The sequence below is a fragment of the Coturnix japonica genome, chromosome 11 (genome assembly GCF_054131305.1).
Source record: "Coturnix japonica strain WE chromosome 11, WE-NBRP24, whole genome shotgun sequence".
Taxonomy (NCBI): Eukaryota; Metazoa; Chordata; class Aves; order Galliformes; family Phasianidae; genus Coturnix; species Coturnix japonica.
In genome coordinates this window covers 18570085-18583315 of record NC_140673.1, presented here as the reverse complement: position 1 = coordinate 18583315, position 13231 = coordinate 18570085, and positions in this window count along the sequence as shown.

Below are 13231 nucleotides of genomic sequence, written 5' to 3'. Positions count from 1 at the left end.
TTACAGCATGCATTTACTTGCTGCTTGTAACTACATGTCTGTTCTTAGACTGTTTCACTCTCATCTCCTTTATAAGGTGAATGTGGATTAAAGACCAAATCCGGGAAAGTGATCTTTCCAGTATTGAAGTGGCACTCTTAATTTAATAACTTAGCTTGTACATCTCAGCAGGACCCAATATTTAATCAGTGCAGAAGCACTTGAGATAGTTGAAGGCTTTCCTGACCATGGACCAGCTCATTCTAAATGATGAAAATTCCATTCTCATTTTTGTTTGGTTTAGAATTTACTTTTTATTGTTCAAGGTTCTGGGCTGAGGATAGGCAAGGGGAATAAATAAAAAAACTGCAATACTCCTTTGATATACTTCTGGCCTCAGAACATAAGCTATTTGTCCAAAGGAAGGACTAGAATTTGCTTTTTTTCTACAGTGCAAAGCAACAGAGCTTTGAGAGGAAAGGTATGGGAGAAAAGAGACAAAAAATTTCCAATAGGTGAAATGCCATAGCAGATTTGCCCCCCCTTTTTTACAGCTCTCACCTTTTTTTGTGCTTTTTGACCTAAACTAATAATGGGTAATTCTAATAACTCTGAATTGCTTCTAAAATGTATATTGGAAGCAAAAAATAATAAGAATTATTTTTTATGCCATCAAAATATTAATCTCCTGCTGAGCCCCTAATTCATTCTTTTCTTCCCCTGTTGTTCCTTTTCTAGTAAATTCTGTGTACATGAAGATGTACCTTGTCTTATTCACAGCCCCGCAACTGCACAACCCTTCTCTGAGTTAGTGCAGTGCAGTTAGTGGCAAGCCAAACTCACAAGCCAGGAGAGTTTGACATCAGCGGGTGTTGTCTCAGAAAGGAGCGTGCAATCTGACTCCAGAAAAGAGACATGAATTTTTCAAGCTCTTTGTAAAATAAACAAAATGTTGATATTTGTGGTGAGTTGAACATCTGTGTTTCTTTTTGAGAAATAAGCAAGCTTTGAAAATGCCATTTTCCACCACTTGTATTGAACTCAACAGTTGACAAAACTTGGCCGTCAAAAGTACTTCTAAAAGGAGTGACCAATAAAGAGCGATGTCTTTTATTGCACTGAGAAAACAGATGTACTAACCTTTCTCCTTATTCCTAGCTTTTCTTTTTCATTTTTCCTTTTTGGCTTGCAAATGTTCACCTCTTGTGGGTAGTGGTTCCATTTCTGGCCTTGATGTGTTTATTTATTGCTTAAAATTCAAGGCTTACCTTCTCAAGGAACAATGGCATAGGAAGGAAAAAGTAAAAGGTCAATCTCATATTTAGGCTAAATAACTGCTGTTTTTTGTTTTTGTTTTTGTTTTCAGGGGGAGTTTCATCAGGATGATCCAAAATTTTTGAAAAACCCTAGAACTTAATTTTTATGAACTAAATTTTATGAAAATATTTGTACATTGAAGTAGCATCTAAGAAGCATTTGTGTAAACCTGGGCTATCACATTTTAGTTAACTTCAAACCACAAAAAACTAAGGATTTTTGTGATTAAAAAAAAAAAAACAAACTTTCATGTGGTTTTGTTTTGTTTTGTTTTTAGGGTTTTTTTGGAAAATGGTTTACTTCTCAAAACATACAATTTCAGACAACACAAGAGGAAGAAAAGTATGTTCCAGGAAACTGTTATGATATATCCAAAAAGTAACATTTAATTTCTAAACTTGATTAACAAAGAACTTTGGATGCCTTTCATAGAATGAGTTCTGTTGTACAGGGATTATTCTCATGATGTCCCGGTTTACCCATGAAATGACAACCAAGGCTGAAATTCCTTCTTGGGATGACAATTCAGTCCTAACTCTCAGCTCACCCACATTTTGGATGATTTTCCCAATAGTTGGAGTGGTGAAACTCATTGTTGAGAGTTAAGCCCCATATTTCACAGTCAGCAATCAATACACTGTAACTTAAAAGCTGAGGAGGGGAAACTGAAAGAACTTCACAGGCAGGATCTGACAACAGTTCCCTGAGGCTGAACATGTCACTTGTCACCGATCCAGGCAAATAATGTTGGCCATGTTGGCTGCTTTCTTCTGCTAGAGAAAGGTCCAGTGCATGCAGCCAGCGCTGTTCCTTCAAAGCCAGCCTCACGTACTGCGGGCTGGCACAGAATGACCCTTGGACTGTCTACAAGTTGGTTCTAGCCCAATTGCAACAGGACCACCACCTCTAGTACACAGGGTCAGGGGAAAAACTTTATTTTCATGGTTGCTTTTTGACTCTGGCTTCTTGACATTATTAAGAATGTTTGATTTGTTCTTGCTTGAATTAAATGTTATGTTCAATTTCAAATGATCTGTTTTAATTGGCTGAATATGTGGAAACATTTCAGTTTGGGATGGATCCAAAACAATAACCACTAACTCTTTTTTTCTGTTGGCTACTGAACCAAAAAAATCAATTATTTAAGTAGCTTCAGTTTTAGCATCAGCTGCGGAAGAACTGCCTTTGTGTGAACCTGAGAACCAGTGTGAAATGTGAATCTATGGATCAAAACCAAAGCAAGCTCAAAGAAGATCCCAGAATAGAGAAGTGAGTGTAGTCTGTTCATTTAGTTGTATTTATTTCTGATACACTTGAATTCAACCTGGATTCCTATCAGAGTTCTTTAAAAGTCATTATTACTTGGGAGTCAGTTTCTTTTAGTCTTATGTAGATATAGCACTTCAATATAAATTCTTGATTTTAAAACTAGTCTGTTTTTAAGTGATGCACCTACTCTGGCTCAGAATTAAATAATGTGAGGAGCAGGTTTAGATATAAGCTTTGTGGCAAATTTTAAACTTCTGAAATGTCAGCATAGCTTTTTGGATTAGGGGTTCACATTTTATGTCAGAATCAGAGTTACAGCTTCCAAGCCAGTACGACCTTTGGTGACTTCAAATGGGATTTTGAGATCAACTACAGCCATAGTTATAAAGTATGGTAAAACATAATGAGTAGGAAGAGATAGGTTGAAGGAATGACGCAATAACTTTTCTTTAAGTGTTCTGATGTTTTCCATGAAAACTAAAGAAAAGAATTTGATTATTCAAGCATAATTTCTCCATTTTCTAAGCGGATTTTATTCTCAGTGTATAGAAGACAGAGTAATAGTCCAGCTTAATAGTTTCTCTAAGCAGGAGACTGGTAATATTTTAAAAGACAAGCAATATAAAGAATTGCCTAATGCTTTTAATTTAATGTGAATAATTTCCCCTAAAAACTTGTCTCTTGCAATGAAATTTTAATCTTACACTAAATAATAAACTGAGCATAATTTTTTCTCTAAGTGGAATAATTGTGCATAATATAGTGATCCTTGCACAAAATATACATTTTGGGTTTTTTGTCAGAATAATAGATTAGTAACAGAACTGATGTCTCTTTGCAGAAGGAATAAACAGGATTTATTTGTGTGTGTGTTTAATTACTGCAGATAAAGAAGCTGAAGTTATTCTTTATGATATTTAATGATCTTAATTTAGTAGCCTTTGTCTTGTTGTTTTTTTTGCACACTGAGTCATATCAAAAGAGGGTGAGTGGTGACGTACAATAAATTAATACTTATGCCTTGAAAATAGAAATGCAGAATTACTACACATGCAACTATTTATGGAAAATGGAACATGAAAATTCATTGTCCTTACATACACTACAGGCAAATAATAGTCATAATACTCTACCAGACTAGGTAAGATACTTTTGTTCACACCTTAAAATGCACAAGTTGAGATTCTGGAAGTCATTATTCTTAAGATCCCTCTGGAGTTTTCTAATCAAGAATATATTGTTAAAATAATCTGATCATTCTGAAGTAAAGTTAGAATATGTGAATCTAATGTGATGGGATTATTAGAAATGTTAATGGTGGGTTTGAGTCATCATTTTCTGCTATAATTCTGAATTATCTCCATTGGTAGCAAGCATACCTAGAGCCCTTGGCCAACAGTTCTGACAGATACAACAGCTTTGAAGCTGGGATTAAGAATGTGAAAGAACATTCTCAATACCAGTCATACGTGGACATGGATCAAAGTCTGCTGTAGGAAAAATATGCATCTCTTGTGTCTGGATTTCTATTTGACTTTTACAAAAAAGGTGCTGGAGAATCTGTTTTGTTTCCCTTGTAAAATCAGAATGAGAAGTGATTGGATTTATAAAAGTAGCATAACAGTATAATGAAGAATGAAGTGTGTGGTAGATTAAGTTGAATTTATGAAAGTAGTTTAAAAGATTTTTTCTTGTGTTTATTATAGTTCCCAGAAACTCATAAAGACGAGCAGCGAACCATTTTCCATTATTAGACTATAAAAGTACCTGGTTTTGAACCTGAATACAGTTACCCATGATTTGTGCTGGTTCAGGGATGAAAGAAGACACATGCAATGGGCAAGGATGAGGTAGTCAAGGGTATATAGAGAACGGACAAAAGAGGCAAAAAGTCTACTGAGGAGGAAGAAAAAGGCCGATGGTTAAAGGTTAGTTCATACAAGAAAACTGCATGCAGAGATGAGGTGACAGTGTGAGCATACACAAAATCTGAATAAGAATGTGTCAACTGAGCTAACAGGTATTGATCTCCTTACAGTTTAGTTTCATTTTCCTTTATCTGTTACCAGGGAACAGGTATTCTTTCACTTTATGAGTGGGGATCAGAAGCACAGAGAGATTTACTTGAGGTCACCCAGGAAGTCTGCAGCAGAACAGGAAACTAAACCCAGAACTTCTGAGTTCCAGACTGATATGCCATCCATGGGAGAACTCATTTCTCCTCTGTTGGAGTTTCTACTGCCAAATTGCATTAGATGAGAGAACTAGTCCCTTTAGTTTATATTTCTTTAAAGCAAAACTTAATTAAGGCCAAATTCAATACATCACAAATACATCACCAAAATTACTGTGAAATGTCTAATAAATGTCTAAATCCTAAAGACAGGATTGGCTAATGATGAAAATGAGATTGCAAGACTAAGAGTTATCTGAGGAGATAAATGAGGTTAAATTATGTTGCAGGAAAAAATAATTGATAAAACTCTGAGAAAAGTTTTTCTGTATTGGTAAAAAAAACTTGTTTGTGAGATTGAGTATGCCAGAATAGTTTTAAAGCTCACTTATTATGAAATAAAATCTGCTGTTTGAATACTGTGTCTCATCAAGTCCCTGGGGCTGTTTATATAAAGGCAAACAAGCTGCCAGTGTTAAAAACTTTACTCATTTCCTTCATTTCCCAGTTCTTTCTAAAACCTATCCTCTGAAAAGGATGTTGCTCAAGTCATTGGTGGAAAAGAACTGTACCTTTAGAACAAAGAAAAGAAAACTTTATGTAGAATTTTATGGATTTTAAGGTATTTTTTACCTTCTTCTGAACTCTTTATTGATGATCTTCATTTTCAGGGTGACAGTGTGTTCTGTATATCAGTTCCAGGAAAAATGACTCTTCTGTTTGTGTCTGTTAGCTGTCCTGGGACATGATTTAGGTTGTGATTTACATATAAATACATTAAAAAAACATTTGGTTGAAGTGCTCAGGGACATGATTTAGCAGAGGGTTGTTAGTTGGGGTAGTATGGTTAGGTCATGGTTGGACTCAATGATCTTTAATGCCTTTTCCAACCTCAGTGATTCCATGATTCTATATGGTAACTGCACAGATACTCCCAAGCTATCTTCTCTCTTATATTTTTCTAGGTACAAATACAATCCAGGTATCAACTGATATCTCCACTCTTTTAAAATGTTTCCTACCTTTTCACATATTTTTAATATTTTTCACTCACAGCATAAGGAGTTTTGACTGTGCTGTTAGTTTACTGCCTTTACATTTGCCTTTAAAGGCAAAATGATTCCTCCCACCATATTAGTGCATCCACTTGCTCTTAATATCCTTTCCTATTTTGTTTGGTAATAATTTTCTGGTCTTTGCCAGGCTTTTGACTCCATAGTCATATTTTTTTTTATGTGTCCTGACAGGGCATATCATAAGGGAATAGTATCCTAAAACTGTTCTCACAGATACTTTGACGAAGGCAGGATGATGCATCAGCAGGTAGGTGGTGATTATTCTAGGCCAGCTATTTTTCCTTGTTTTCTTATGTATAGTTTTAGTGCTTGCACTATTTCTCTCTCTCAGCCCTTTAAAAAAAATAAGAGTTCAAGACATGCATCATCAATCTCCAAGAGTAAAATAGGTTCCAATACAAGAATGTAATTTCTCAGTTTTATCCAGCATCTTGTTTTATATCGATCTTGGTTTTATACAGATCTGTTTATAGATTTGTTGTGTCTTCCAAGATGAGCATTCTGCTGTGTTTAAAGGTGATAATTTTATTTTCTGAGTAGAAATGATGTTTCCTCATCAGTGGGGAAAAGAAGAAATGGAAAAATGCATCCAGTCTAGTTCCTTTTTTTTATGTAAGATCTTTATCTAGATTGTTAAGGAGAAGAGTAATGCTCATTGCAAAGATTAATTATCAATGATGATGCTGATGTTGAAATGCAGAATTTATTTTCATTTGTGGTAGGATATTTCAGTTCGTACAAAGATTGTGCTCTATGGCAGGTAAAGCTGTAAAACATCACTGACCGCAAACAAGTAGGGCAGGAACTGAATACCTGAAATTTTTGCTGGTGAACAGAATGTACCACCTGGTAATTCTTATTTCTGTGGATTCCTATGCAATGCATTGCAATTTTTCTTCTTAGAAGGGAGATAAAATGAATGTAGGCACATATTAAACCTCCATTTTAATAAGTAGATGTGGCTGACCTCTTGGAGTGGGACTGGAAAAATAGTAGGATTTTTCAAGTGTTTAAATGAGTTTGCTGCTTTATTTCTGTTATGATGAAAGTCAGGTACTCAGTCTACTCAAGTACTTTTGAAAATGAGTTTTTCATTTTTCTGCTTAGATTGGTATGGAGATTTTGTGTGTTTACCTCGGTGCTGTAATGTGGATGAAGAAATGGAGATTCTGCTCAGGTATGATAGAAATTATATTGCATTAGTGGCCAGAGCACAGGTTCTAGCTAAGTGGTGAATACTCACTTTGGATTATCTCCTCTTGGAAGAACCAAATTAACACATAAAGAAATAGCAGCAATTGCCAAAGAAGCTCACAAGAAAGCCACACAGGCCAGGCAATTTGAGGGTGATCTCTGAGTAGGTGCATTTTCTTTTTCAAACTTCAAAGAAATTTCATGGGAAAAGAGGTCCTACTGAGACTGTTATTAAAGATTTTATTATCTTGCCTCTTTTTTTGTCAAGAAAGTGTTCTTTATCAAACATAATTTCACAGGACATAATCTCATTATTCTTAGTAGAATTAAGTTGTCACATATGGACACAGAAAAGTCAATGGAAGAACACAACACTGAACACAACCAAGTCAATTTTGCAGTTATTTTTTTTGTGAAGGAGACCTAAAACCTCTCCAGACCTGGGATAATCAGACATTTATATGTATACAAGTTATTCACATGGCAGATCTTGAGTTTTAATAAAAATACTGTTTGGCATATTACAATGTAGTGGTTCTGACTGCAAAAGCTATAGCCTGCTAAATTGTAAAACCCCATGGAGGTTAATTTTATAGTTAGTACAAAACAACAAAGATTATGCACCTTTTTACATTGAATAAAAATTTAGTGTAATAGGATTAGATGTAAAATATTGCTATTCAAAGCTGTTAGAACTACACTTGTCCAAATTCATTAATGGCTCTTTGCTGAGCACCCTATTCACAATACGCTGAATGTTATTCAAGTGTTTATATTCTTTGTAGCCTGTAGATTTAGCTTAATGTAGAGGTGTAAGAGAAATAATTTTCATGAAGGAAAAATGGAGTATGAAATATAAATTAGCAACAGTGGCTGGTTGTGGCAAAGTTGTGTTGGAATTCTAATTTCTTCTTTCCTGACTGAGTTACTCATTCAAATGCAGGCCCATTTGGAAAAAAAAAAGACAGAAATTCAATTTCTGATGCAGAAATGCTCCTGTCAACATCATACATGTGGGAGAAGTATGAAGTAGTATGAATCTGAGCTTAACTACATCTCAGCATAATTGCAAATATTATAAGTTGATTTTGGTGTAATCTTTCATGAGTAGTGGGCACTTACAGTTTACTAAAGCAGGTAATATTATATACAGTTTTCTCTATAACTTTAGATAGATTTTAGGAGGATTTTTGAAATGTTTATTCTTTTAAGTGATTTAAATATTTTTTTCTTCTGATTTTTTATCTTGAGCTTTTATGCTTAACTTAGAGCAAACTGTCAGTGTTATAATTGTAGCTTGCAGTTCTGCTTTAATTAGGTCACCTGGGAGAATGTGGACTACAACAGAAGTAACATTTCAGATTGCATGAATTTATGATCTATAGGAACGCAGGTGAATATATAGCTAAGTGTGACAGAGGCATTCTGGACACAGCCTGCACAGGATCATGTTTCACTGTATATAGTCAAAGCAAACAGGAGTGTGTGGTTCTCTTGCTCCTATCACTTCTGATTTTCTGTTCCTGAAGTTTCCTGCCTTAGGAAATATTTCTGAGTATTCTTATGTTGCATAACAGGTAGGTGAGTTTTTTTATGTCCCCATAAAAGGACATGAGTAAAAAATGCTCCTATCAAGAAATGAGAGTTGGAACAAATTTTGGAACTGGTGATAGGGTGAAACCTATCTGATGCAAGGAAAAGCATTGTCTGAGGCCTGTGAGTAAGATGAGAGAAGGGTCATTTGAGCTGCAGTGATGGGACACTGTCCCTGGGGAAGCACTCATCCAAAATTTAGTGAAAAAAAAAACAAAAAACAAACCATTTTCTGTGATCCTCTGTTTTATCAGGGCACGGTGAGGTAGACACCTCGTTGTCGTTGTGCACAAAAGTGTGAAAAACTGTGAGAAAGTATTTGCTTTGCTACAAAATCATTTTAATTGGACAAAACAAACTTAATCAGTTTAGGGCAGGATTATGTAGAGGACAGCCAATTGAATTCCAAGCAATTTACTATGCCAAACAATTATTTACAGAAATGATTAATAATAGAACTCTTAAATGAAAAAATCTGGTCAGGTGGATTAATTTTGTATAATCTATAAGCTTTAAGTCTCTTCTTTGCTGACTTACTGTTTAATGTGAATGATCTGGTGTTGCTAAACAGCTGATGATGTCCTGTGTTGTGAAAACAAGTTACTTCTGTAGACTTTGTTTCACTGTCCGCATGCGCAGCTGAAATTTAGTAGTGGTTAACTTCCTCGCAAGTGTTTCAATGAAAAAAAAACTGAAATACTGATTCATCTACTTTTTGCACCAGCAAAAGTCTCGGGTACAGTTTGTGCCAATACTATCTGCAGAACTTTGCTATAATTTTGAAGAGGGCTGAGTTGTGCAGAGATAAATAATGTAATGGCTTATTTGACAAAACCTAAATCAACGGTGATGTTGTTGCATGGTCGTTTTCTATGTTCCAATCTGTAACTTGTTTTTCTCTGAATCAAAACCACTAATTATGAGGAAATTGACCCCTTAAAAGATTTTCATATTTTTCATATTTTTCTTCTTTCTTTCCTTTTAGCATTTTTTAAAACCACGGTGGTTAGCCTGGAAAAGTGAGTCAGCAGTGCAGGTGTGATGGTTTGCAAACATGAGAGCTGTGACATGCACAGAACAAATGTGTTGCTACTTGATAGCCCAAAGGCCATGGGACTAATGCTATGTTCAGCCTGTGGGCTTTGTTCAAGTCTGGACACGGCTCTGGGCAGCCTGGTCTAATGGTTGGCAACCCTGCTGATTGCAGGGAGTTGAAACCTACATGTCATTTGAGGTCCTCTTCAACCCAGGTCATCCAATGATTCTATGATTGTTCGTAGAATGTGCAGATTAATTTGCTGTTTGCAACATATGAAGCAAGAGCATGAGCAATATGTTTTAGGATCTTTAATATTTTCTTAACTTTGTTTTCTATCTGATTTCTTTAGGATGAGAGTTGTCCCTTTACCTGTGACTGCATTTATTTATTTATTTTTACTTTGTCATTTAGAAAAACTTATCTCTCTTTTTGAATTCCATTACAGTTTATGTATTCCCAAGAAAAACAACAGGCATCTTACAGATATTAATGTTCCACAGGTATTCACAGGTAACTCTGAATATTGCTAAATTACTGTATAGTTAAATAGGTCCTCAGCAACTCATCTCCAGTTTGTTGTTACGTTGTCAGTGTAAGGCAGAGTGCTTGATCAAAACTTTAAAGTCCACTTGCTCTACAAAGCCAAGGATAAATATTAGATCACACTGTAGACACAGGCAAAGAAAGGATTCTGTGCTTAGCACTCTTACAAAATCCTGAGTCACTTTGACCTATTCTTTTCTAATATTGTGTATTGCTTATGATACATACTACACTGCCTCTGACATTTACTGCGGTTACTGAGGTTGCTGGGATGTGCTGTTTTCATATTTACACTACGAAAAAAAATATTTTCAAAATGAAACATGGAAACATGAGTTTGGAAAACTATAACTTTTCTCTGCCATTCGACTCTGAAGTTGTAATGAAACAGAGATTTAATACAGCTGTGTTTTCTCATTTTTCTTTTCTTTTCTTTTTTCTTTTTCTTTTTTCTTTTTTTTTTTTTTTTCATTTGGGTATGGAAATTTTAAAAGCACTTATTGAACATGTTGCTGCATAAATTATGATGGATGCATAGTCTCAGAAACACCTCCCTTGTCTACCCACATAGCTTGTTTCAATCAGTACATTTGAAATGTAGAGCTGCTGAGAAATATATGGCACATAACATACTTAATAAACAATTAATAGTCAATTTTATATTCATGCTCTCTTGGGAAAAAAAATATGGTTTCTATAATCAGTTTAACAGAGTTGTTCTGCTTTTGTTGATTTATATGTTCGCAATAGAGCTATATTTATGCTTGTGTTCACTGCACTTTATATTTGGGTTGTGGATACTACTGCTTAACATACATTTCTAAAAAAATGATAGCTTAGCATAAGGAAGAGGGAAATGTGAAGTAAAAATCTGCCACTTTTTCTTACGTATTTAAGAACTGAAGTTTCTTGTCTCGACTTTTATAGCTCACTAGTATCTTTCTGAAAACCCCTTTTGTCTGTGCTATATTCGTGAATCTCACTGTATTTCTACAAATGTTACCTGCTATTCTCATACATAGAAAAATCTCGTGTAAATCTTGCCTGCACCTTGCTATTTATTTTTTATTTCTCTACAAGATGTTTTGAGGACTCAAAAAGTCTACTTTTGTAGACTATGCCCAATCTAATCAACTGAATATCAGTTCATGATCAAAGCCTATACCTTGTTCTGGACTTTGATGGACATTTGAGCTGAAGATCCAGCGTTGAAATGAAAACAATGATATAACAGCAAAGCAAAATGAAACAAAACAAATGATCAAGCAAACAAAAAACAACCAAAACCCACTTCAAACGTGGTTTAAAAAAAGAAAAAGAAAAAGGGAAAAAAAGAAACCTACTGAATACACTTCACTGACCCAGGCTGTCAGACTTGGCATTCCTGTGCAGGGTTGCATCAGTGCCTTTTACGAGAACACTTTACATTCACCTCTCACCTTTAGTGCATTCTTCTGAAACTTTCCATTGCTTGATTTACTCCAGCATGTCAGTTATGTCTCTTTGGGCTTCACCCTAAACAGTTCCTTTCCCTCTTTCTTTGGAAATTACACTTCTGCAGAAGATAATCCTGTTTCATTTTTGTCAATTAATTTACCCATGATAGTATTTCCTCAAAATGTGTATTTGTATTTCCGTAAATGTTCCACGGTAACATATTTTCCTTGGTAATTCCTCTGCCAGTCACCTTTTATGGGCTCTTTAGAGGATGTCAGAAGAGACTGAATAATTAACTATTAAAACTATAAAAAATAGTTGCAAAGGCAGATCCTCTTGAAAAAGAAATGAAAGGGCTACAAGCCATTCAAAATGGGAACTCACTGGCAGCTTCTATTGTTTAGGTACAGATCAAATGCACTAAGGTCTGATGTGATGAAAGCTAGAAGTTTGGCCTTCATCCTAAGGGCTAAGTATGTCCCATAAGGGAATACACTGCCCAATTACTTAATATTCAAAATGAAAATAAGGGGATCAAAGCCATTATTCTGGATGAGAAGAAGTAGTGTCTCTTAAATATCCTGATATTTGATCAGAGTTAGTCACTTTTACCATGTAGTACATACCCATCCATGTTCAGCAGTTTTCTGTTTCAAATCAGGTTACTTAAGGTCTGTCTTGTTTTTATTGCTGTGCTACTTAGCACTAGTATTTATTTTGTACCATTTCTCTATTTCTTTCATTTCTCACCTGTTTTTGCTTCTACTCAGTAAATAGCTCTATTCCTGCTGCTATTTCCTGGGCTGGAGAGTGGAAGTCTCATACACCATTTCCTGAGTTTATCATTAACTAGCTATGACTTCAGGCAATCAGAATGTTTAAATGCTACTAATGCTTTTGTTACTGATTAGTGTAACGAATTGAAAAAAATCTGTAATATGTTTTAATTTGTGTTCATTTCACATTTCTAAGCACATTCAACTTTTCTTCCACCAGCTGTCTGCCAGATGTTTTCTTCTTTACGTGCTATTTGAGCCTAATTTAACCTATTTTAAAGTCAATTGCTGTTTCTTATACATGGAAATTCTTTTCAGAAATACTCCATTCTGAGGTTAAAGCTGGTCAAATTCAATTGTAAGCAGTGATAAGGTGAGGCTGGACTTTTTTATTTTTTTATTTTATTTTTATTTTTACAACTTGTACTAATGGAGTCACAAGCTGGTGGAGAAAGCCGAGTTTTTTAGTCTTTAAATGCAAGAAGTTAGACTTGCTCTTTCCATGTGTGCCCAGAAAGATACGTAGCTATGGGATCTACTGGGTCACATATCTACATACAATTGCATATGGTTAGCCTTTAAGGTCCTCTATGACATGTCTGGACTTGCTTCTATTCTGAATATGTGAAGTTAAACTTTGCAATTAAGCATAAGTATGCGGAAAGTGTGGTTGCAAAACTGTAATTCACAGATGTTTTATCTCTGTTACTGTGTTCTATGAGACACAAGTGACCATCTGATTATTAAATCCTTGCATTTGAGACTGTTTTGGACAATGCAGTCTTGCAGAGGTCTGTTAGTGAACTTGAGTGCTTTCTTTGTGTAACACATCCAA